Source organism: Delphinapterus leucas, chromosome 5 (genome assembly GCF_059928025.1).
Source record: "Delphinapterus leucas isolate spDelLeu-1000000601 "Yukka" chromosome 5, BTC_Dleu_Yukka2, whole genome shotgun sequence".
In the NCBI taxonomy this organism is placed as follows: Eukaryota; Metazoa; Chordata; class Mammalia; order Artiodactyla; family Monodontidae; genus Delphinapterus; species Delphinapterus leucas.
Window position 1 is genome coordinate 53,287,262 of NC_143133.1, and position 16,135 is coordinate 53,303,396.

Below are 16,135 nucleotides of genomic sequence, written 5' to 3' on the forward strand. Positions count from 1 at the left end.
CTATATTACGTTAGTTTCAGGCATACTACATCATAATTTGACATTTGCATACATTATGAAATGATCACCACAAGTCTAGTAACCACCTGTCCTCATTCAAAATTATTACAATATTATTGGCCATATTTCTTATGCTGTATATTACATGCTCATACTTTATTTATTATAGAACTGGAGGTTTTTACCTCTTAATCCCCTTTATCTATTTTGCCCACTCCCCACATCCCTTCCTTCTGGCAACCACCCAGTTTTTCTCTGTATCTATGAGTCTGTTTTCATTTTATTTTGTTTGTCTTGTTTTTTAGATTTCCATATATAAGTGAGACGTGTGGCATTTGCCTTTCTCTGTCCAACTTATTTCACTTAGCATAATACTCTCTTGATCCATCCATGTTGTTGCAAATGGCAAAGTATCTTTTTAAAGGCTGAGTAATATTCCACTGTGTGTGTGTGTGTGTGTGTGTGTGTGTGTGTGTGTGTGTGTGTCTGTCTGTCTTGATATTCTGAGCTGTGGTTCTCCTTATAAACTAGAAAGGTATATTCTATGAAGTGCAGGGAGTCAGGCTTTGGCATCAGTTGGGCCTCTGCCTTCCTTCTCGGCTGTATGCTCATAGACCTCAGTTTTCTCATCATCACACCAGTGATAATCATATCTATCACATAGGATTAGTGTATGCATTTGATGAATTCATTTAAACCATCAGCCACATATAAGGGATTCAGAGGTAAGATTCTATATCTTTTGTCTTACCTATAATGCTTAGCACTGTGCTTTGGAAATGACATATCCAACAGATACTGAATATTTGGTGAATGAATAAATGAGTTATTAGAATGTAATTTTCGGAAGGTTTTTCAAATAGGTGGACTTAAGTCTGTTTGTCCTTCCCTGACTAAACTTCCAATTTCATGAATTTAAAAGTAAACCTACTAAGCTATATTAATGTCAAGCACAGTATCTGGTACATAATTTCTGTTTTCATAAATATTTAGTAACTGAATTAACAAATAAGCCGCTGAGTCTGAAATCTACAACAGCTGGATCTGGTATGTAGGCTAGGTGGCATGATTAAGAAAAACATTTTAATTTCATAAAGATTTACTTTAAAAAAATACTGATTTATTGAGGTATAATCAATATATAAATAACTGCCTCTATTTAATATGTACAATTTGTTAAGTGTGGACGTATGAAATACCTGTGATATCATCACTGCAATCAAGGTAATAAACAGATCTAACAGCTCCCAAAGCTTTCTGTGTCCTCTTTTCCCTGAGTAAATATTTTTTTTCTGGTGGTAAGAATACTTAATATGAGATGTCCTCTGTTAACTACTTCTGGAGTGCACGATACTGTGTTGTTAACTACAGGCACTGCGTTGTAGAGCAGCTCTCCAGGACTTATTCATTTAGCATGACTGAAGCTTCATGTCCATTGAACAACAATTTTCCATTTTTGCCAAGCCTATATCCTCCATTTGTGAAAAGCCATTCTAGATCCCATAGTGCCTGCTAAGCTGTCTGATCTCATAAACCATCTCTGTTCACCTTCTGCCTGAAGTGTGCAGTTTGTCAGCTTGACTTCTACTCCTTGCGGGGTCTCTCTCTAAGTCCCATCATGGGTACAAGTGAGACTGGGTCATGCATGCATGAGAGTGTGTGTGTGTGTGTGTGTGTGTGTGTGTGTGTGTGGCAGAGCTGGGGGGAGAGCCGTGGGGGACAAAAGAAGTAAGAGGTGTGCTTGATAAAAAATACCTGCTTTCCTACTGTTCTACTTTTCTACGTTCCTATTTTAGCACCTCACCCTATCCTATTCAACATCCTAAACTTATTTTTAACCCATTCCCCAGCCTGCACCGTCCTATCTCCAGAGATACTACCCATATTCCCACTCATTCTGAATGCAATATAAAGCGTAATAACTCACACATATATGGTGCTTTCTTTTTTATGTGTTACTTTCATGTGTATTATTCTATTTAGTTATCTCATTATTCCCATTTTTCAGATGAAAATTATTCCCATTTTTCAGATGAAAAGCAAATATAGAGAGGTAAAGGTGATCAGCTGGGGGTCTCAGGCCAGGAGAGGGTGGTTGTATTTGGAATTAAATCTTTTGTTCAGAGAGTCAATTGCAATTGTCTGCAAGTTGCATCATTACATTAAAGGTGATGGGGTTGGTGGCCTCTCTCTCTCTTTCTCCTTATATCTTCTTTCTAGTTCTGACTCTTTGACCCAATCAGTCTTGGTTTTTATATTTGATATTTACATTTTTTCCTTTTTGATTTTTCTTTTAGAGCATCTTTCAATTTCTCTCCTAGAGCTGGCTAGTTTCCTGGAGGACTGCTTAGGTGACCAAACTTCCCTCTCCAGCCCACCTTCTTTTTGTCTCTGTAGTTTTGTTCTTCATCTTAGTTAGCTGGTATACCAGCCAGGTGGTGGTTCAAGCCAGAATTCTCAAAGATATATTTACATCCACAAGAAGAACTTGATTTGTTGTGTTGGAAGATGTCAAACAATTGCCAGAAAGGAAACCAATTGTGTTCTTTCCATGGGCTGGGCTCTGTATGAGGCATTTAAGTGATATGATCATGAGATTCTGTGGAACAGACTGCTGGTGTGGCTGGCTCCCATCCTGGAGGAGGTGGCATTTGAGATTAACCTGGAAGGAGGGGGATTTAAATAGGCGAAAGGACAAATTAGCAAACCAGGAAAAGTGCTAAGCAAGGAGCTAAGAGCCATGTAGCATTAATGGTTGCATTTCTTGTGTATTCACAGCACAGGTTTTGTGATTAATTCCTGTAATAGAGAGACTAAGCTGCTGCAGCAGAGACCCGACAATACAATGACCTAATGAGCAAAGAAGTTTATTTCTCTCTTATGAAACAGTCCTGATGTGAACAGTCCAGTTCGGTTGGTCTGCCATCCCCTGGGGCACTGCCATTTTCTGCATGGTTGAAGCTGGTTTGATGCCCCATTCAGGTTCCAGCCATTGGAAAGGGTTGCGGGGAACATGGATGAGGCACATCCCATGTCTCACAACCCAGGTCAAAGGGACAAAATGAGGCTGGGCCTGTAGTCTAGCTAGGCTGTCACGTGCTTACCTTCAATTCCATTCCATTCAACTTGGCAGGTTGAGAGAATGGATTTTTTGGGTGACCTGCAGTCTCGCTACCTTCCCAGTGATTTCCTCCACTCCTTTTAAAGCTTGTTGGGAGTGACTGTGGGCTTTCTGGGAGCAGGGAGGAGTGTGTGGCAGGCAAGAGGAGAAAAGATCCTTCACAGAATCTAATGCTGGGGTGTGACGCTCACACTGTATGTTCCCACTGACCACACTGGACAGAGCCATTCTACTTCTAGAATCAAATGATAAAAGGAGACTTTTTCTAATTTGTAGAAACAACAAAGTTAGCAGTTAGATTGGAATGTTTACAACTTAAAATTGTCTTCTGGTAATTTTTCATTAAAACTTTGGCACCTGTTAAGGCTTAAATGCAGATAATGTGAAGAGATGAGAAAGTAAATGAACACGTGACATATCAAGAGGATGTTGATGCGAAGAGCTTTCCCAGCAGGACACAACCCTCTCGGTTCACATTTTATTTTATTTCTACTTGGGATTTCACTCCGCATACACATCGTGCAATCATGTTTCCTGCCAGCGGAAGCGTTTCCCATCCTGTAAACTGAAATGAAGCTCATCATTATTTTGCATGTGTGGCAAAACCTTAGCGGTTCCCAGGCACTCCTCCACTTGAGTGTGTCTGAGAACTGTTTGTTTAGAAGACACGAACGACCTGCTGTTTCATTTGCTTAGAATAAACCCACCAACTGCCTCTGATGGCAGGTGATATGGGGTGCGAGGTGAGGGGCCTCCCTTTCAAGGATATATCCTGAGAAACGCTGCTAGAATCTGTTCTCAAGTGGAAGAGAAGACACACACACACACACACACACGTACATACACTTGCTTTAATACCTACAACACAATCCAAACTGGAGGCAGGGTGGGCTTGGGCACCAGATGTTTTGCTCCTACCTTCTTCCCTGAAGCACATGCCAGTTGGTGGCAGTTTAAAAGTTTGTACTTAAGAAGCTTAATTTTTGTTTTCTTTCCAAAGAGCAAGACTCTTCCGGGCTGTCATCTTCTTCAAATGCAGCCTGGTGGGAATGAATCCTGTAAAAATGAGAACCAGACCATCTCTTATCATGCTTGAGAGGGTCAGGGAAGGGGCACTTCGCTGCTCTGCCTTGCAACGTTTTCCCTCAGAGTCCCATCTGCCTCATCAAATTCTGCCTCAGACTGGCTGATACCAGCCCCCTGGGAGTTGTTCTCAAAATCCAAAATCAATAAGCAGAGCTGTCAATCACCCTAGGCCTCCTCACCTGTGAGGGGCTGCCTTTCTTGACTGGGGGTTTCCGGAGATGCTCAGAATCGCATCGTTACAGCAGCTCACTTGGTCCTCAATGAAGTTGGCTAATTCTCAGGATTAACTGCCTCATTAATGAGGGAGATTCACATAGTACAAATGCTTTTAGCCAGGTTGTCAGATACCTTTGAAAGGGTTTAATGTCAATAAAAGTTTCAATGTTGCCATTAGTTTAGTTAGGAAAGCATTTAACAACTCCACTTGGGGGATCATTGCTCTGGGAAAAGACCCAGGCAGGCTATCTGCTAAATTCAGGGCTCCACGGGGCCAAGAACTTGGTTCCAAATGTAGAGAGATTACTCTGTGAGGCCGGGGGAAGTGGAGGAGGTGATAGAAAAGTGAAAATGAATAAAAGCTAGATCGAGCTTGAACATTACTCGTGTATTACATAGCATGAAACTAAGCATGCCATTTGACTTACCAAATACTTGGCTCAAATTTGAAAACTTCAGCATTACAATTTACTGACATCCTTTTGTACCTTATTATATCCTTCCTGCCTCAGGACATTTGTATCAACTTTTCTCTCTACATTGAAGTTTTTCTTCAGGTGTTTGCAGTCACTCCTTCTTGAACTTCTTTTGATTCTTGATTTAAGTGTTCCCACCATGGGGAGGTTCTTTCATCACCCTCTTAAAAATATCTCTAACTGTCATCACTCTATCAACTTTTTCTTCAATACTGGCATGAGGGTAGGCGCTTATTTGTTTATCATCTGTTTTCCCTGTGGAGCAGAAGAAGGACTGGGTTTGTTCTGTTCACTGCTGTATCCCCAGAGCCAGGAACAATTCTTGGTATATTGTAAGTGCTCAATAAAAATATAAAAATCGAATAAATGAAATACTAATAATAGAAATCATATTAATAATAAGATAAACTTCCCAAATACTCTCATCCAGAAATAAACACCATTCACATGAGGAACCCATCTCATTTCAGATATTGTTCTACATATACTTCTATTAAAATAGGATACAACTATCAGTGCTATTTTAAGAGAATTTTAACTTTAATTTCATTTGAATTGAACAGAAGAAAAAAATGAAGATAAAAAGTGAAATTTTAAATGGATTTTTTTTACTGTAAGAGAGGTTATTTCCTAAAACATTCCATTAAAGAGATTATGCAAAATATTAACAAGTTGGAATCACTATCATTTTAAAAAAAATACAGTTGGAATTTGAGTTTCTACCATAAAAGATTAGTATTCTCGCATTCCCTCTTTCCCAATTTTTAAATTTATATTATTTTTTAAATAATGTTCACAGTTTACTTTTTCTTTTGTATATGTAATTCATGCAGTTGTCAAGTATTTGCTTTTAAATGGAGTCCCTAGCTACCATCAGTCCTTTCTAACGTGTTCTTCCATGCTTGAAATTTATATCTGATGAAACTCTGACTGGATTTTTTTGGCAAGTGGATTTTCCCAGCAGACCCATGGGGTGGCACTGTAGCATTGCTGTTAAGAGGGAAGTTTCCAGAGTCACCACCCGGGGATAACATCTCAGCTCCCCCATTTCCTAGCTGTGTGACCTTGGGAAAGTTGCTTACTTTCCCTGTATCTTAGTTTCTTTATTTGAAACATGGGGATAATAATAGAGCCTACTCCACAGGGCCGTGGTATGGATTAAATGAGATAATGCTCTTCACACAGTGCTTGGGACCCAGTAAGCCTGCGCCTGAATTCCCTTTGAGAGAGATCTCATTCCTTTCAGGGTTGTCTGCCCAATATATATTTCTTACCAGGCCTAACTGTGGAGACCAGCAGATCAAAATTTCTTTCCTCCCTAGACCTCACACCTAAATTACACAAATATTGTCATTTCCTATGCCCAGTTCCCTCCAGTGAGGACTTGCAAGTTCAAACATTAGGATCTCTAACACTTAGAGCCATGAAATTGACTGACAGGGAGTCAAGGCAGCCAGCAGAGGGAAGACCTAGGTGGACATGGGAGGCTGGCCCGGTACTGTTGAACCACTTTGGAATCATTCTCAGGAGCCAGGCAGCTCAGGAGAAGGTCTGTAGCCTGGACTGCAGCCGCAGCCTGCATCTGACAAGTTTATTTCCACAGTTGGATGTGATTTGCCTTAATTCTGGTATCCCTCCTGCCAAGGTACATGCTGTTTGCTCAGATGTTGGTCACATTTTGATAATCGTTTAATCTTTATTTATTCTGTGCACTCTGTGGTGTAGATAATCATCTCTGGCTGCCAGAGGAGGAGACCTGCTAGAGTCAATATGGAACCTCAGGACCCCTTCCTAACGGGATTCTTCTCAAGAGATGGATATGTTGATTTAAATGGAAAGTTCCTCACAAAACTGATTTGTGGACAAGACAGGCAAATTAGAAAAATGGGGAAATTTTCTTTATATTTTCACTTGAGGAGCTCTGATTAAGTCTTCTTCTTCTCCCTTTTTTTTTTGTGCTTACTATTATGCCTACATTTTGTCATTTCTCTATCACCTAACCCTTGACATAAATATACTTGAACTCATCTATTTCCTTAACTGGACTAGTGAGATGAGGGAATTGAGAAGAGTAAAACAGTTTAAAAGGATTTTCAAATTTCATCAGTGAATCCCTGCACCTAGTCATAAAAGAAATAGGCATTTTAAATTTAATTTGTGTTCATTTTTAATCTAAGAAATTCTTTTTTTAGGCTTTGTTATAAGGGTTATGGTGGTTTGACAAAAATAAATGGGGATGCTTTCTATATTCTTTTCTCTTTAAACAGTACTTAAATAGTATTAAAATTACATATTTCCATTTGATTCATGAGCTTTTAAAAAGTAATCTTTTTAATTCTCAAAAGAACTTTGTGTATTTTGTTCTTGGATGTACTAACTAATTTTTCACCATGGTACTTTCAAAACATATGGATTATTCTTTCTTATAAATTTAGTTTAAAAATACGGATTATTCTTAATCAAGAAAAATATTACTTGGAACTTCCCTGGTGGTCCTGCGGCTAGGACTTGGCACTTTCACTGCAGTGGTCCCGGGTTCAGTCCCTGGTCGAGGAACTAAGATCCTGCAAGCCATGGGGAGTGGCCCACAAAATAATAAAAAATAAAAAAAAAATAGGTACTTAAAAAAAAAAAGAAACTCGTTACTTGAACTTCAAACTCTTGCCTATGAATATTATCTCCTTTGGTCTGTGAATCAAAAATTCAGTCAAGGGAGGTAATGTAGACAGAGTAGACTGAAGGGCATTTGAGAGGTCCTTTCGTTCCAAATCATCAGAGAGGGTGGTGAGTGGACCTCCTAGCTTTGACTTTCTGCTTGACACTGAGTTGGACTTTGTGCCCTCAGCTTACATTGAGGGATGTCCTGAAGAAATCAAAGTTTTGTAGGGCAATTGCTGAAGACACTGTACTCTGTGTTACTCCTCTAGATAGACCTAGACAAGCTCTTTCATTTAGACCTATGCTGTCCACATGTGGCTCTTGAGCACCTAAAATATGGCTAATACAACTAAGGAAATAGATTTTTTTTTTATTTTTTATTTTTTTGCGGTACGCGGGCCTCTCACTGTTGTGGCCTCTCCCATTGCGGAGCACAGGCTCCGGACGCGCAGGCTCAGCGGCCATGGCTCACGGGCCCAGCCGCTCCGCGGCATGTGGGATCTTCCCGGACCGGGACACGAACCCGTGTCCCCTGCATCGGTAGGCGGACTCCCAACCACTGCGCCACCAGGGAAGCCCGAGCCTTGATTTTGAAGTCACAAAGACATAGGTTTGAATTCCAACTTTTCCCCTTCCCTGGTAAGTGACTTTTGTGAATTATATAAAACCTTCCTGGGCCTCATTTTCTCATCTTGGAAATGGAGATGAAGGTAGCTATCTGCTGTGAAGTCACGTGTGAATAGAATTTGGGGTGCGCCTGGGCATGAATAAGTGCTCGAAATCACATACTTCTCGTGGCTTCCCTCCTTGCTCCCCATTGTTTTCCAGGCCACCATTTGTTACACGTGAACACCTGAATTTCCTGACCGCTTCCACCTCTGCTGACTGCTACTTCCACCATCGTTTTCCTGGTAGCTAACATCTATTGAGTGTTTACTCTGCGCCAGATACTGTACTCTTATCTCCTCGAACAATCTGTTGGACAATCAGGACATCAGGGTTTAGAGAGGTTAAATAACTTGCCTAGGGAAATTGTTATTCCTACATGTAATTAGAAAGAAATAGAACAGAAATGCAGAAGTTCATCTGTCTGACTCCAAAGCATATGAACCTTTCATCAAACACATTAGTAGCAATAATCCATTGACTTCAGTTCTCTGAAACAGTGGTTACCAAAAAGGTTCTGAAATTGCAGGTCAATTTCTCTGAAGAATTTTGCCTGCATTTAGGGAGCAGCTGCCCCGTGATTGGCTGGGGCCAGTGTGTCTTGGGGCTCAGCTGAGCCCTTTCTGCTGAGAACTACAGAAAGAAGAAAGGGTATGTCATCTTATGAGATTAAATTTTTTTTTGAGAAAGTGACACATAAATTAACTGTTATGAACATAAAATACCTCAATTAGGATGAGAGTTCAAATTATACTATATTCAAGCCAAGCTTTAGTACTTAGTTTATATAGTAACTAGCATAAGCTCTTCTCTTTAAATATTACTGTAAAAAGTAAGGATAAAAGGCTGTGCTGGATTCTTCCCTGTTTAGTGAGTGTATGATTGTTGGTTTGCAAACTGGCTTCCTGACCTGGAACCAAGGAGAGACTGAAGAAAGAAGCAGCCTCTCCAGATTAGTAGGTGGCACATTTGATAGGCCAGGGAACTGACATACGAGGCTGGTCCTGTGCAAGACAAGTAAATCTCCACACCCATCCTCCAGAATCTTAAATGTTTATGTAGTGGCCTTAAATGGGACCAGTCCCTTATACCATACAGATGGTCTTAACAACACATGCTCTCTCAAGCCTGCATCCTTGAAAATGGCTCCCACTGTGGCAACAGTGGGCATTGTCAGGGAGGAAGAAATTTTCCTCTACCCTTCTAGGTTCTTCTGGCTGGTCTAAGAATTAAGTTGACATAAGACAGATTAACAGGAGAAAATCAAACAAATTTTTTATAACATGTGTACATGGGAGAGACCCAGGAAAACTGAGTAACTCACCAAAATGGCCAAAGCCCTCACCTTGAATACCATCTTCAGCTAAAGACAAGTGAGGATGTTGAGGGTAGTAGTTTGAGGCTTCAAAGGGGAGGAAGGTAATTCACATGGAGATGCAAAAGCAAATGTTTGGTAAATAAATGTTTGCTTAGCCAAGCACAGGCAATGGACATAGAGTGGTCTCGAATCTCCACCACCACCACATCCAGCCCATATACTATCTCTGGTGATGGCTCTATTCTGGGAACAGGCCTTTTATCTAAATTCTTTAGGTAACTTAGGAGGAGGTCTTGTAAAAAGAAAGACTTCCTGAGTCTTCTGATTCTTAAAAATAATCAGCCTAAATTACTCCTCATGGCAAAGAGACACATCTTGGGGTGACAAATTTTATTCCTCTACAACAGAAAGTACATTCTAAGGTCAGGGAAAGGGGCGAGGGACTTCTGATTGCCGGGGTCCAGCTTGCAGGTCACCTGGTGGTCACATCCTCCCAATGACCTCCTCCACCAATGATGCTATCATCTACTATTAAACAAGTGTGTTATGCAGTAAGCACTTCTTCCAGTGTATATCTTCCAGCTTTTAGTAGACGAAATTTAGATGGCCAAAGTTAAGCAAAGCACACCACGACAAACCAAAAACAGATGAGAGAAACATAATTTTGTTTGGCTCTAGATTTTCTTATCTCACATCCTCAGAATCCCTCCATCTTCGGGTATGACTCCTTTCTAAAGAGGAAAGAGCCTATTCTTGCTAGTTATTTTGAGAACATATGGACAGGATAAAGTTTATTTGTTTAATCAAATATACCCAGTAAAGTTCATTCAGTCATTTATTTACTCACTCATCAGAAAAATATGTATTGATCACTCTATCTTAATAAATAAGTTATAAACTTTTAGCTGTGAGCCATGCCCTGTTCTAGGTACTTGAGATAGAGTGAAGAATGTGTGGGTGTTAGAGTTTTTCTTGAACTCAAGCTTTGAGAGAGGAGACAGTAAGTGACCATGATGAGGTAAGGGATGGACATGGAGAGCCTGATGAGGGGATGGTGTCATAGAGAAAGGGCAGATGTTGCAAGGAAAGATGGAGACACGAAAATGCACTCTTTCCTTCAAACTGCCTCACATATAACACATTCAAAAATTATTTGTTGAATAAACAAACAAATTTTGTCAAGAATTGGTTCCTCTCCAAAAATGTTCCCCACAAGGCTTATATCATTGCACTGCTTCCCAATCCCATTGAAGGTATGCTGCACGGGTAATGGTGGCATAGAGAACTCTTATTAAAAATTCTCTCTCCTGAGAGGCTTTAAATATCACGGTCAAGGATAAATGAAAAGCGAGGTCAAGAAGATTCTCAAAATGCTTCTTTGTAAAAACTGCAAACATAAATACCAGTTTGACTTGCCTGTTGTCAATCTTGTTTTTTGTTTTAAAATATGGATTTTGAGATCTATATGTAAAATATGGATTTTGAGATCTATTTTAAAATATGGATTTTGAGATCTTACATCTATATATGTAAGTTCACTTATCAGAAGGAAGTCTTTCTGACTCAATGTTCTTTGTTTAAGGGGTGCTGCTTACCCAGTCTCGGGCAGCAGAATCAAAGTCACTGCTTCTTTCAACATGTTCAGCAAAATGCTTGCCAACATCTATGTATGCTCTGTTGTTTTCAGGGTTTAACTTTATAGCCATTACTTGTTCACTGCCATGTGGGATGTGTAAGGTAAAATGTTGGGTTCAAAAGTCTCATCATGGATGACAAGCCATTTTTAATCACTCACTATTTTCTTTTGAGGAAGTCAAGATTTTGTCATTTTGAGAAGACACGAGTCTAAATATATGCTTTTACTTATTACAGTTGCCACTTTATTACTTGGGGAAAGTTTATGTAAGATAAGAACGGCAGGGGCTTCCCTGGTGTAGCAGTGGTTGAGAGTCCACCTGCCGATGCAGGGGACACGGGTTCGTGCCCCGGTCCGGGAGGATCCCACATGCCGCGGAGCGACTGGGCCCGTGGCCACTGAGCCTGCGCGTCCGGAGCCTGTGCTCCGCAACGGGAGAGGCCACAATAGTGAGAGGCCGGCGTACGGCGAAAAAAAAAAAAAAGAACAGCAGACTGATCCCCAAGAGGAAAATAACATTTTGCTGTAAACCAGTTTCACTGCAAACCTTGGGGTGTTAGATTCTTGAATGAATTTAGACTATACTCATTATAACTTGGTATTTGTTATTTCATGAGATAATCTCATTCGAGCTAAGTTGTATGCCTTCTTCACGGAGAAAATTTACAAAAGGAAGTGATTTCTGGCTGAGTGCCATGATGCTGTGTTTTACATGGGGCAGGAGGAAGTGTAGTGCTGAAGAGGGTGTATGTAAGACCACAGGGATTCATGGAGGTCCCACATCACTATGGTGATATGCTTCCACTGGCTAGAGAAAGTTGACTCAAAGAGCTGTTAGAGTTGGAGAAGGAAACAGTTATTGATTAAAAAATTTTTCTTTTATTGTGCTAAAATGTAACATAAAATTTACCATTTTAACCATTTTTAAAATTAATTTTTATTGGAGTATAGTTGCTTTACAATGTTGTGTTAGCTTCTACTGCACAGCAAAATGAATCAGCCATACATATACATATATCCCCTCCCTTTTGGATTTCCCTCCCATTTAGGTCATCACAGTGCATTAAGTAGAGTTCCCTGTGCTATACAGTATGTTCCCCTCAGTCGTCTATTTTATACATAGTATCAATAGTGTGTATGTGTCAATACCAATCTCCCAATTCCTCCCACCCACCCCCTTCCCCCTTGGTATCCATACATTTGTTCTCTATGTCTGTGTCTCTGTTTCTGCTTTGCAAATAAGGTCATCTATACCATTTTTCTAGGTTTGACATATATGTGTTAATATACAATATTTGTTTTTCTCTTTTTGACTTACTTCACTCTCTGTGACACTCTCTAGGTCCATCCACTTCTCTACAAATGACCCAATTTCGTTCCTTTTTATGGCTGAGTAATATTCCATTGTATATATGTGCCACATCTTCTTTATCCATTCATCTGTCGATGGACATTTAGGTGGCTTCCACATCCTGGTTATTGTAAATAGTGCTGCAGTGAACATTGTGATACATGACTCTTTTTTTTTTTTTTTAACATCTTTATTGGGGTATAATTGCTTTACAATGGTGTGTTAGTTTCTGCTTTATAACAAAATGAATCATTTATACATATACATATGTTCCCATATCTCTTCCCTCTTGCGTCTCCCTCCCTCCCACCCTCCCTATCCCACCCCTCCAGGCGGTCACAAAGCACCGAGCCAATATCCCTGTGCCATGCGGCTGCTTCCCACTAGCTATCTACCTTACGTTTGTTAGTGTGTACATGTCCATGCCTCTCTCTCACTTTGTCACAGCTTACCCTTCCCCCTCCCCATATCCTCAAGTCCGTTCTCCAGTAGGTCTGTGTCTTTATTCCTGTCTTACCCATAGGTTCTTCATGACATTTTTTTTTCTTAAATTCCATATATATGTGTTAGCATACGGTATTTGTCTTTCTCTTTCTGACTTACTTCACTCTGTATGACAGACTCTAGGTCTATTCACCTCATTACAAATAGCTCAATTTTGTTTCCTTTTATGGCTGAGTAATATTCCATTGTATATATTGCCACATCTTCTTTATCCATTCATCGGATGATGGACACTTAGATTGTTTCCATCTCCAGGCTATTGTAAATAGTGCTGCAATGAACATTTTGGTACATGACTGTTTTTGAATTATGGTTTTCTCAGGGTATGTGCCCAGTAGTGGGATTGCTGGGTCATATGATAGTTCTATTTGTAGTTTTGTACGGAACGTCCATACTCTTTTCCATAGTGGCTGTATCAATTTACATTCCTACCAACAGTGTAAGAGGGTTCCCTTTTCTCCACACCCTCTACAGCATTTATTGTTTGTAGATTTTTTTGTGATGTGCACAACTTCATGACATTAATTATATTCACAATGTTGCACAGCCATCACTACTGTTTCCAAAACATTTTCATCAAATTCCGTCCCACACCTGCCACAGATACTCTGTTAAGCAGTAATCCCCCATTTTCCCCTCTTCCTAGACCCTGGTAACCTCTAATATTCTTCCTGTCTCTATGAATATGCCTGTTCTAGATGTTTGATGTAAGTATATTCATACAATATTTGTCCTTCTGTGACTGGCTTAGTTCACTTAGCATTATGTTTTCAAGGTTCATCCAGTTTTAAAATCTGTTAGAACTACATTCCGTTGGATGGCTGAATAATATCCCATTGTATCTATAGAGCGCATTTTATTTATCTGTTCATCTGTTGATGGATATTTGTGTTGTTTCTACCTTTTGGTTATTGAAAATAATGCTGCAGTGAATAACTATGATTGGGTTTTTCTTTTCAGTTCTTTTGGGTATATAACTAGGAGTGAGAATTGCTAAGTCATATAATTCTATGTTTAGCTTTTTGAGGAAATGCCAAACTATTTCCACAGAAGGTTCTACCAGCAATGTACAAGGATTCTGATCTCTCCACATCATTACCAGTGCTTGTTACTTTCTGGTTTTTTGTTTTTTCTTGGCTTATAGCCAAAGTAGATGTGAAGTGATATCTCACTGTGGTTTTGGGTTTTGATTTGCATTTCTCAAATGACTAATAGTGCTGAGCATCGTTCCATGTGCTTGTTGGCCATTTGTATATCTTTTTCTTTGGAGAAATGTCTGTTAAAATATTTTGCCCATTTTTAATTAGGTTATTTGTGGTTTTGTTCTTGAGTTGTAGGAGTTCTTTACATATTCTGGAATTAAACTTTCATGAAATATATTATTTGCAAACACTTTCCCCCACTCTGTATATTTTCTTTTCACTTCTTTGATAATGTCATTTGATGAACCGAAGTTTTTTATTTTTGTGAAGTCCAATTTATCTTCTTTTTCTTTTGTTGCTCTTACTTTTGTTTGTATATCTAAGAATTCATTTCCAAATCCAAAGTCAGTCAGATTTACCCTTATGTTGTCTTCTAAGAGTTTTATAGTTTTAGCTTCTATATTTACGTCTTTGATCCATTTTGAATTAATTTTTGTATATGATGTGAGGTAGGGGTTCAACTTAATTCTTTTGCATGTGGAAATCTAATTGTCCCTATCACTGATTCTTTACTCCTCTCACAAATGTTTTTTTCTTCTTGTCAATATCTTTAAAAGTTTAAGAATTCATCTTAACCATCACATAAAAATAAGACAAAATAAACTTCTCATTACCTCACATTTTAAGGGTTAACTCCATTTCTGACATTTTTTGTTTAGAGAGGAGCAGCATCCACAGACTGCTTTTTCTCAGTAGGACCTGAAAATTGCAACTTTATTTTCTGAGGGGACTAACGTGTGACAGACAGCTTGTTATGGAACTATAACCTTTTTTTTTGTTTGTTTTGGAACTATAAACTTTTATGAATAACTTGAAGTAGAGGTTTTCCAAGGTCCTTCAGGGTTAGATAGTCACCTGTACAGTTTCTTCAGATGTCAGAAATAAGGTTGACTGGGTTGTTTGGAAGCCACTGATATCATGGGGATATTTTAGCATCCAGAAAATAATCAATAAGTATATACTGATTGATGGGCTTGAGGAGAGATGCCTCTGGCAGAATCTCAGTCCCATTTTGATTTTGACAGCTCAGGGCCCATGACTGTGTCTGTTCATCTTTCAATAATTTTCTTGGCTCAAGGAAATTTGTGGCCTTTCTTTTTCGGTAACACTTTTTCCTTAAAGAAGGGTTACAGTTCCTATAGGGAAGCTGCAACCTTCCCAACTTATTTTATTTCAAGAAAATGTAATGAGCTTCTATTATGCGTTAAGAGTTATGCTAGGTATTGGGAATCCCAAGAAGAAAAAGAAACAATGCTTGCCCCAAGGTAACTCAATAATGCAGTGAGGGAAATAGATATGTATGTATTCAGGTGTACTAAATTACTGAAGACCAAAGATAGTACTTTCCAGAAGTACAACAGTTGTGATATTTTATAAGGGTGGGCTTTGGACCCCAAATGCATGGTTCAGATACTACCTCTACAACTTACTGTGTGTGTGTGAGCTGGTTACTTAACCTCTGTGACCCTTAGTTTCCCACTGTAAAATGGAGGTAACCAAATTTAACTCAGAGGATTTTTACAATACAGCAGAGATACAAAAATACAATAGGTGAATGTTTCTAGCTGGCACACAATAATTGCTTGAGAGCTAATGTTTATAGAGTGCCCATGCAGTTCCAATCTCTCTACATGATTATCTCAAGCAATCTATGGCACAGATACTATCCCCATTTTATTGATGAAACTGACTTATGGAGGTTAAGTTGTTTGCTCCAGCTCCATAGCTAGTGAGCAGGGGCATTGAAATTTGAAGCCAAGTGGTCTAGTCATAGAACTTATATTCTTCACCACTATTATATGTTGCCTTTCACTGGAACAAGTCATGTCCCGTGGTCCCGTACTTGAAGGAGTAATTATTTAGAGTTGGGATACTCATGGAAGGCTTCCTGGAGGAATTAG